Source organism: Opisthocomus hoazin, chromosome 11 (genome assembly GCF_030867145.1).
Source record: "Opisthocomus hoazin isolate bOpiHoa1 chromosome 11, bOpiHoa1.hap1, whole genome shotgun sequence".
Lineage (NCBI taxonomy): Eukaryota > Metazoa > Chordata > Aves > Opisthocomiformes > Opisthocomidae > Opisthocomus > Opisthocomus hoazin.
This window is the reverse complement of record NC_134424.1, coordinates 20,224,755-20,235,531: the sequence shown is the minus strand read 5'-3', so window position 1 is coordinate 20,235,531 and position 10,777 is coordinate 20,224,755. Positions and strand designations below refer to the sequence as shown.

The window sequence follows — 10,777 nt, the reverse complement described above, 5'->3', positions numbered from 1 at the left end:
AGTTGTGAGCTTAAAACAAAGACTTTGAGAATTTGCACTCGGTTATGTTATTTGTACTGACATGCACATCACAGTATTTAGAAACTGGGTTATTCTTTGTTTACATTGAGTGGGCTGCTTGTTTATGTATACTTCAGAAATGTATGACAAATTGAGTTTGCCAAAAGCAAAAGTTTCAGTGTAATAGTTTGTGTCTTTAAATTTACAACAATTTTTGTCTCTCCAGTTCCGTGCATGTCTGACTTCATCTGTTTCTTTACTGTGCTCCTTTCTCCATTAAGTCTGGTCTTGCTGCAAAAAAATAGCTTGGAAATTTTATTTATTTTTTATAATATACATGTAATTTGACGCTGTTTGCAAAATCATGGTTTAAGTCACATATTGTTTTGTCTACTGTTACTTGCTTAAGGAAGAAAAAGATACTATGCCAAAAATTAAAACTTTGGTGCTATCATATCTAACAAGATAAGGCTTGTGTTACCTGCTGCAGTGTTTTTGCGTGTGTTCCAGTAGCATAGATGAATGATGTAAAAGATTCTCCCTATCACTTTTCCCAAGGAATAAAATTACAGTTTCAAAAGCAATCACATTCCCACATAAAAATCTGAAGTATGATCTTAAACTTTTTTGAAATATCAAATTGCATGTATCTGCATTCTCTTGCCTGCCTTTAGAAACCGAAGCTTCCTAAGCAAACACTCTCCTGTGTTTTTAATAGCTTGGTTTGGATGTGTTTACTTGAGCAAATTTGTATTAAATTGCTGTTTAAAAAAACCTCAACAATTTCTTGGCTCCTTAATAGAAGAGAGCAGGGCCTGAGGGTAGTGATATAAATGTACTGGTTTCTTCTTTTTCACTTCTCTTTCCAATAGCAGAATGTTGAATCAGCAATTTCAGCTGATCTAGTTTTGCAGCAATGCTCCCTATTCCTGATGTTTAGCCAACATCTCAATTTTGGGTAAATACTTTTTTTGAATTGTTGTTTTCTCTTTTTAGTTGGTTCTGGTGGAAGGAACACATGCCTCCGTATGTAAAGTTTGTCATAGACATACTACGTAATGAAGCTGACACGTAGAGTGGTAGGATCTGGAAAAGATGTATTTTGTACCATGTATAGTATCAATATGGTAGAAATAAATATTGCTTACGTTGACATGCTTTTCTTGTAATGAAACTATTTAATATCTCAAGACCCAGATTTAGTATTGTGATTGTGAATATAATTGCATTCTAGTATCAAATACCCGAAATTCACCTGTTCAGGTCTCTTGAGTACCAGAGTCTGAACTTTAGATGTTAGCTGTTGATAGTAACACTGAAAACTAAAATAGGCCAGTGGTTGTCAATCTAGTTTATGAGCTTGTTCTTTTAAACACTTGCAGCTTATTTCCAATTTACTGAAAACTAACTGCTGTTGCAGAATTCCTCTCCAGAATCACTATTTCCAGTATACTTAAATTTTTGGACCCAAAGTCATTGCATGAGCCAGCACAGTAGGGCAGCTGTGGAGTTCTGAATGAAAACTGGAGTGTGCAAACAAATGAATTCAGGCTAGGTACTTGGGGCAATGTTCCCCTTGCTTTTTGGGGTAAGAATACAGTGTGCTTACGTAGAATGTGTAGCAGCCATTCAGAGGCTGTAGCTGCAGCGTTCTGAGGTAGGCCCAAGTGCTGCTTTGTTGGCTACGTTCCAAAGCAATTGATTTGAGGTGGTGTGGTTGAAGGTGCTAGTAAAAGAAAAAATGATGATATCTTATTGTGTCTGCTGTTTCATGAATAGCGAGATTTTGTTTTTGAATAGCTTGATAGAAGAATGTGTCTGTCACAATTGTTTAATCCATGATGCCGGGATCTTAATGAAGAGAGATACTCTTAAATAGAAAGTAGTCTGAGGGTGTTTTCCTTGCAAGAAAATATATGTATTTTTTCCTGTGAGATATTACATGGTTAAATAACTAAAAGATTATACAAGGTCAGACTGTTTGCTCAGACCTTTTCAGTGACTGCTATTTTCACCAGTGAAAGAACTGGTTGAAAATTAGAATTCTCTTTTGCCTTAAAATACGTACGTAGCTTTTATGAGTAGTGGAGGTTAATTTCTGAGGCGAAGGATAGGAGTATACCCAGTATGTTGTGGTTCAGAATACTGTCTTTTACTATGGCAAAATATGGAAATGAAAAAAATTTGGATGATGTTTTATATTTAACATTATCACATCAGTGAAATAAAATGCTGTCTTGATTTCTTTTTTGAAAATTACTGTATTTGTATTACTTTATGTTTCCGAGCAAGCAAGCATATGCTGCCATATGTGGCTAATGCTTACATTGCAGTGTCTTTTTTTGTAAGCTGATCTTGTATACATTTGTTATTGTAAGACAAACTAAGTACTTTTTCATTTTCTAGCACTGTTTATAAATGTGGCTTACGTAAAGCGATGAATCTAACATCAACAGCACAAATCTGTCTTGGAGACAACTCATCACATTTTAATAACATGACATATTCCTTGCATGCTCACAACCAGTCCATGTGGAGTGCAGTCACATATTTTGGTTTTAGCTAAGTTTTGGCTCTTCTCAAGTCGAACTACACCATTAAGGTAGCTGAGTATAGAAAAACTTGCTTCAGCTCCTGGAGTTCATCTTGATTCTTCAGTATTTATACGTAAATGTTTAAAGCAATCACTCTTTATTATCGTGCATTAATTAACTTTCACTTGTTAATAGGTGCATACTTTTTTTGCATCTTTTTGGCAACTGACTTACAAACTGTAACAAAATATACTGTTTCGTTTTGCAGAGTCTTCAGTCCCTGGCGTTTATTAGCAACATATCAATATTGCAGGGCAGTTCATAGCTGGCAGTGTTAAGAGATCATGTACAAAAAGAGCTATAGAGTCATGTGTGCAAGTACTTGCGTCCATGTGGTTGTCAGGCTTATCGTGTGTTTTGTGCATGCAGGAATGGGATGATCTGGAATGGCTGGAGAGGCAAAATAGTGACCTGAAGAGGTTAGTTTGCAGATAGCTTGTGTTGCCTTAGGAGAGTAAGTTAACTTTGTTCTACCTTAGGCTACATATTAATACAAATTTCTCTGTGTGGGAATGCCAATTGAAGAAGTCCCCAGCTAGCTTATTCGCACCTTGATGCTCATCATCTTGGTCCTCTGGAAAGGTTTCTAATTTGCTTAACTGGATCATGAAACTGCTGAGCCTGAAAAATAACCTGCTTGATGAATGAAGGTCTTGAAATAGTTTTGGTTTTTGTACATGTCAATTGTTAGTCTAGGTTTTGATGCTACTTACAAGTTTGGATAATGTTACATGGCATTTTTATGGAATATGGATTTTTATCTGCCTTACAGACATTGGAAACACCAGACATTCTTTCATGGAAAATCAAACAGTAGTTAAAACAAAAAGCTCTGCAACCAGTGCCAAACTACTGAATCACTCTGATAATAAGGTCTAAAGGAAAATTTTCTGTGTCCGAATACAAGCTGGACTGAGAACAACATTTCCTCATAGAGTATCAAGGATTTATTCTGCCAAAGTTTAAGGATTAAAAAAATCAAAAAAAACACCCTGATCACCTGCAAAGTAAGAACATGCTGATTTTTTTTTTTCTCCTTTGTTTTAACAACCAGTATTAATAATATGGAAGTGTAAATGACTAAGTCTTCTTATAGACAACCTTTTGCTACATGTATATTGTTCAGAACATAAAGGCAACATTTAAAGTGGTAGCTGTCATCAATTTCCATTGAGTTGGTAGTTTTAAGAAAAATGAAACATGGCCATCCAGTCCTTTGTATTCCAGAAAAAATGAAATAAAGTATTCAAAGTATGTTAGGCTGTGAAGATAATTTCATTTAATTTGGTATTATGCTTTTTTCTAACTCAATAAAAGAAATTTAGTTTGCATTAGAATTTCAAAGATACAAAAGTACATGACTTTTGGAGTCACTGAGTCACAGTTTGTGATAGACTGTGAGAATAGAAGCAGTATAAAGATCACATTTATAGCATAGTAATTGACTACAGTTTGCACTTTTCTGTCTAATGCAGAGCATGGGTCTGTAAATGTTTGTATGTACTTTGAGCTTGTACTGTTTTGTAGATGGAAAAAGTAACAATATTTCTAGGAAGGTCTCCAAACTAAGTTTGTTTGCAAATTTTGAAGCACACAATTTGTTACTTTGGAACAGTCAAAATTGAAGCTTTCAGAAACATTACTAATAAATAGAAGGACATAATCTCAATATAGAAGTGATTTCCCTACCACATTACTTAACCTAGCCTATGTTCTCAGGTGCATGCTTTTTTCCTGGGAATTTTTAATGGGAGTTTCATTTGTGCCTCATCGACACAACAGCAGTAACTGTGTCATGCAAGGTTGGGTCTAACAATAAATACCATTGGGAGACTTCTGAAAGAGGCTGCTTTAATTGTAGTTAACCACTGCTGTTATGGTGTTAATATTATTTTCTTACATAATTATGCTATAATTAAATCATAAGTATTATGTAAGCTATATATTTTTGTCCAAGTTGGCAACTTAAAAAAAGAATTAAATTTGCTTTAAATACTCATCTATCTGAAAGTGGTTTTGCTGATTTTTAACATTCATTCTTTTCCCATTTCACCTGTAGGGGAGAAACACAAGTAAGTTTGACAAGAAAAGGAACACATGTAGAACAGATATAGAACAAATATAGAAATTAAATGCTAATTAGGGAAAATTTGCAATATTTGATATAACATAACAGATCTAACAACTATATTGTTTAGTCTATTTTTTCACAAGTGAAAATATGTTGAAGTTCTGCAGCTGTTCATGCTAGTTTTGTACGTATTAAAAAATAAAACTTGTGTGTATTGAGTAACAAACACATTTTTGGCATTATTCCCTCTGTGGATATGTGGTATTCAAAAAGTTGAATCTGCTACAGCCTTGAACAGTCTTTGATTTAGGCAGCGAAGGCCTAGGGCTGGTTGAATCTAGGGGGGAGCTCAGCCTCGCGTGCCGTTGCGTGTGCAGCCGTGTGGAGTGGTGGGTGTTCTAGCAGAGTTGGCAAAAAAAACAAGGAAATTGGAAGGCAGAATCTTCTAAAGGACCACGTAGAAACTAGCAGAGAAGTTAGAATTGTCTGATGGTTATCCTAATGTACTATTTTCAAAGCTATTTATTTGGAAATACAGGAAGGTATTAGTTAGGTGTTTGGTTCCCTGGATGGATTTGCACTGCTTTTTGTCATAGCTAGAAGTTCACTGGATGATAGAAGTTACTTGTACCACACAGTGGAAATGCTTATGTAAATTGAAAGAAAACACATGTTAGAACAGCATATTAACTTGTGGTGTAGAAAATGAGATCTTTTTTGTAGAACAATTTGTAAAGCAGAGGCTATTATTTTTTTCTTGAACGCTTATATTCCACAAAGGGTAATTTCCATTTGGCTTGCCCGCAGCAGTACGAAGTGGCTTTGACTTCAGAAAGTAAGCTTACTTACCAATGTATAACTTTTATTTTGTTAAATATGCAAACTATGTCTGTGGTAGTTTGTCAGCGTATGATTCATACTGCGGCTATATTTTTGTTTCATTGTTGTTATAATTTCTAGATGTATTACAATTAATGTAAAAGATGCATGTCTCCACATAAAACCATTGGCTGTTCTTTGCTCAGAAGATTGGAAAGAAACTCAATTCAACTAAAATGGGAGATTAATCAATGTTTCTTTCATTTAAGGTTTTACCAGAGTCTATCAAAATTGCCTTCAAAATAAATACAGAATACAGGTAATGCAGATCTGTTTGAACCCATATGTCATCAGGAAAGAAAGAATAATTATTTTGCCTTTTCCAATGCAAAAACTAGGTTAACACAAAAGAAATGAGTGGGTGACAGGTTCAAACCGAAAGAAATACATCATGAAACATTTATATGGAAATGCACAAGAAAACACAGTAGATTTTAATGTTTTATGTAGACCCAAAAAGTAATTGGTCTAATTGAAAGAGGAAAAGCCTTATTTCCCAAGTTCTTTGTTATGAGAGCCAAGCTGTGCTGGGAAAAAATGGAAAAGGAGTTCTCCCTGGAAGACTAGTAGTGAATAAGTTTTGCTGAAGAAGTTCAGAACCATCTTTCATTAGAAGAAAGCAAGCCGTATATATTTATAAAGAACAGTCATTTAAAAGGGGGTATAAACCATGACATATTCATGAGGGCAGCTGTTCCCTAACTGTGGAGGTTTTTAAGGAACAGAATGTGTGAAGCCAGAGAATAAAATGTAATGGCATAGCCAACTTCAGGATTTTGGAGAAACTGGTGTGAAAAAAATGAAATAAATTTTAATCCTTTTTCCTAATTTTGATCCTTGTTTCCTAATTTTAATCCTTTAAAAATACCATTACATAATTCACTTAGAAGATTCTTGTCTTGGTTGATAGTGTTGTTGAGTGTTTAATATTTCCACAGCTGTGTTGAGCATTAGTCCTTTGAGAAAAATATGTGTTGTGGAAAAAATAAGTCAGCTTTTATATTTTTTCCCCAGGAATCACTGTCATACAAAAAGTTCCCACAAAGAAACATAGCTTTGTTTTGCTAATACTGCATGCAAAACCTGCAGTTTTATATATATATATAATACTGCTATATAATTCTTTTGTCTGAATTAACACAACTGCTTCAAAGTACTTTGTAGAAAGCAGTACATTATTAGCTGATCTTAATAACTGATTTTGTCAAAGCTATGTTAATATAAATAACAGCCTAAATCAGAAACTATGAATTATGTAAGTGTTTGCATTCAATAACTGTGTGGAGATCTGTATCTTGTACAAAGAATTAAACACAAAAAAAATGGAAATTCTGCCAAACTACAGTAATTGTTCACTCAGTGGCTGTAGGAATTTCCTTATATAACAGACTATATATTATATTATTATTATTATTATCATTATTGTATTTCTTCTGAAGAAGAAATTATAAAGTTAATGTTTTTTAAGATGGAAATTTTAAATAATGCAACTGTTAATGCTTTAATTTACTTTCATTCTTAAGTCCTTGGAAAAAAATCCATTTCATGAATGGAGTCACGATGGCTCAAGCAGACTGGAAGAGCATTGTTTTGGGGAGTTCACTCAGCTCTTGAGTATTTGTTCATTTGTAGAGACTACAGACAATGTTTGTGTCCGTAATGGCTAGCAGATTTATAGGACTGGATTAGAAGCACTAGGCAAGAACATCACTGGCTTTTATGGGGAAAGTGAATAGCTAAACCTTTGTAACCCCAAAACATCAGGTAATTTTTTGAGCCCAACAGTTGTTGGACCTTATGATAAACAAGCAGTATTCAGGCATTTCCCCCAACTGCCTTGCTCTAAAACCCTGCATAGTTTTGCATGTTTTCATCCTCCCATAGAAAATAAATTAGTGTTTATAAAGCAAGCTGCAGTCTTTGGAAGAGAGGAGATCTTTCCTTTTTCTTGAGATGAATATGGTCTTCTAATTAGTTGTAGTACACAATATTTCTCCAAGCTGAAAAAATTACAATTTCTGAATAGAGAGCTTTGAAGTCAAAACCCCACGTAAACCTTGTTATCCATAGAACTAGAACTTGCAGGTGAAAATGTGAAAATAAGTAAAAATGGCTATTTCTAGTCACTAGAACAGGGATTCCTGGGTATAAGCATCAATGAAAGACAGACTTGTATGAAATACAGATCAAACTTTGCTTCTAGTGTTAGTGAGTGACTGAAATAGAACACAAGCTGTGTGGACTCATATAATAGTACTCAGCTGCTGGGCAATGACAAGATGTTGTCATCAGCTCTCTAGCCCACCTTGTTGTTCAAATGAGATTCTCTTCGTTTGTGTCTTGTAGTATGCTGGGAAACTGGATTGATTGGTGGGAATTCGTAATAGACGTGACTGCAGAGAAGAGGCAGTTGTGTATTGCTCCAAGAAACTTCATAGCAGTGGCCAGATTGTGTATTGGGAAACTCGATTAACTGTGTTCACAGGCTGATAAAGTCAGTAAATGCTTAATGGAAATGTGCAAAATTACCTTCAGCAGCAATTAGGCAGGGCTACGCATAAAGTACATAAGAGCATAGGAAAAGCTGTACCGGATCAGATCAGAGCCCATCTAGTCCAGTCCCCTGCCTTTGACAGCAACCAGAAATAGCTCCCAGGGAAGGGTACTGCAGGTTATGGTGTTCCTTTGCTCTTAGTTTGCTTGAAGCAAAATAAAGCTGTATTTTTAAGACAGCTGTTTCATTTAGTTTGGAGACTGACCCTGAGGTTGTTTGGCACATTTTATGCCATTACTTTTAAGACTGATCAAGCATTATCCAGTACAAATAAGGACATTTATTGCATGGAAGAAGTTGACACCGTAATGCTAGAAAATCTGTTGGTTGGTTTAGCTTTACTCACTGGAGCATTTCAGTATCATAAAATGGATGATAATGTATCAGTAATTGTTTTATGGTGTGATCAAAAACGGTTTATGCAGTAGTCCCCTACGTGAGTTCTTTCAGGGATGCACAATGGTATATGAATGTTTCCCAAAGGTAATGTAATGACGTAGTAACTGTTGCAATTTGTTCATCTTGCATCGTATATAATGGAAGATGTTTATGAAAATTTCTGCTTGATATTCTCTATTTACTTCTTAAACTGAAAAGGCAAAAACAGTGCAAACTCTTTATGGGTCTGTGCTGATTGAATTTTAATAAAGAACAGGCTGTTTATTAGCAAGAACTTTACATGTGTAATGAGACTTTGTAACTTGGATATTGGGAACATTAAAGCAATGTATCTCCATTTAATTTCATGATAGCAGTTGTAACAAAATTGTTAAAATTTTGCTTGCTAGCATTTGAGTGTAGCTGCTTGATGCCTGAATTGGTATAAAACTTTTAAGTAGTACGTTCATTTGTTCAGAAAATAAAAAGCTAAATTTATTTTGATTGTATGATCATTTCTTAATGTGGAAAAGGAGATCTGTTTAATACATTTTAGGTTTTTGTAAGTGATGTCTTCATTGCTTTTAGATGGAAAAAGTGTTCCAACATTTTTCCGTAATATTTTGGGCCTAGCAACTGTACAGAAATTGTTGACATCATTAAATGAGAGCTCTTATTTCACATCCGCTGTTTTTTCCCCATCTAAAATGGTTTTCAGTGTGCCAAGAGAAGTAAAATTAAAGCCTTTCTCCTTGAAATAGAGAGTTTGGGATTTAATGGTAACTAGCTATAATAGAAGGGTAATGTTGCTAAATAAGCAATAGCAGCAGGGATTTCTTTTGTTCACTAGAAAACAGGAAAGTATGTCTACTGGATGTCAGACACATTATTATGAACTAGTCTTTTTGGATGGAAGTTTATACCTTTTTCACTTTTCAAGAAGACAGTAAGACTGTTATGCAGGGTTTCCTCCAAATGAGTGTGGGTTACATGGTTGACTGCTGTTTCTGGTCCACTAAATCTTTTAATGCTTCCTGCATGCAAAACCAGCTTTGAAAAGAAGTCTCTTCACAAACATGCACTCTTTCCAAAGTAGGCGTCACCTCTGTGGTTGGGACATTCTACAAGATGGTCATAGCATGATTCTGACCCCTTTTAAGCAGTGATTTGGACCTGATTTTTGGTCTTCCAAAACTGGAGAGCTAACGTCAGCAAGGAGTGGTTGTATAACAGTTGTAACACATGTTGATACTTCGTGTTCATTGTTGCTTTCTGCATTTAAACAGAAGGGGTGACCCCTTGTTGGTTGTTCCAGGTTGTAAGTCCAAAGAGGACATAGGCAGGTCCCTGTCGTTACGTGTTGAAGTGCCTACCCTTCCAGATGAGTAGAGATTTTGAAGCTACTTTAGGAAGCTTCAAACTTCCAGAGCACCAGATACTATATTGGTCTACAAGCTTACAATCTGCAGACTTGTTTTCTGAGATCAGCTTCATATACAAAGTCATCAGGATTATTGTGTAAAATGATTTCGGTAGTATTTTCTCATATTTCTAATATGTTACTGTCTGTAGTCTTATGTTCTCTGAAAATTGTGTGCATTAGAATATAAATATAGTACTTAAATTAGAAAATGGTTTTCTCATGAGAGCTTCAGCTGGTTAACATTTGTATTACTGTACAACAGAAATTATAAATTGTTTATTTTGTTGCCATGATATAACTGTTTATCAAGTTATGACTTGAGCAAGTTAAATGTTGAATGATTTCTCTTAGTAAAAGAGTAACTAAATTGTTTGTAGAGAGATGATAAAATCATGCTTCAGAGTTCTGGTATTTTTTCTTATTGAATGCTAAGGGGATTTTGCAGTAAGTGCAAGCATGGTGCATGTTGCAGAATCGAAATTCAGAAATGGTATCAACCACTTTCTACAGTGTTGTGTAAAAGAGAATTCATTAGGGGAAAAACACTTTGTTATCTTGGGACATTTGAAAGCTAGTAGTCATGCCTCAAACTCCTTTTTGGGACAAAGTTGAGTGATTTGTAGCTTTGGCATGAGGGGATCTCTTTATTCTTTATTAAATTGAATTGGAAAATGGTAAAGGGTGTGTACTGTGAGCTCTACATTTCTGGGGTCTCAGAGGTTCTAACAGCCTCAACACATGGGAATTAATAATAACAATCTCATTTTGGGAAGGCATTTGATGCCTTTATTTTTCTGAAGGTTTTTGTAATAAAAGATCTTTTACCTTATCTTAGAGGACACATTGTCTCTAATCATTGCTTCAAATTCAGAAAGCTG

At 35.0% G+C, this 10,777-nt stretch overlaps 1 protein-coding gene across 2 annotated transcripts in view; it reads left to right on the top strand.

Moving 5' to 3' along the window:
* The window catches only part of CENPP (centromere protein P), a 146,107-nt gene that overhangs the window by 82,304 nt on the left and 53,026 nt on the right, over window positions 1-10,777 (top strand). The gene's annotated exons all lie outside the window — the stretch shown is intronic.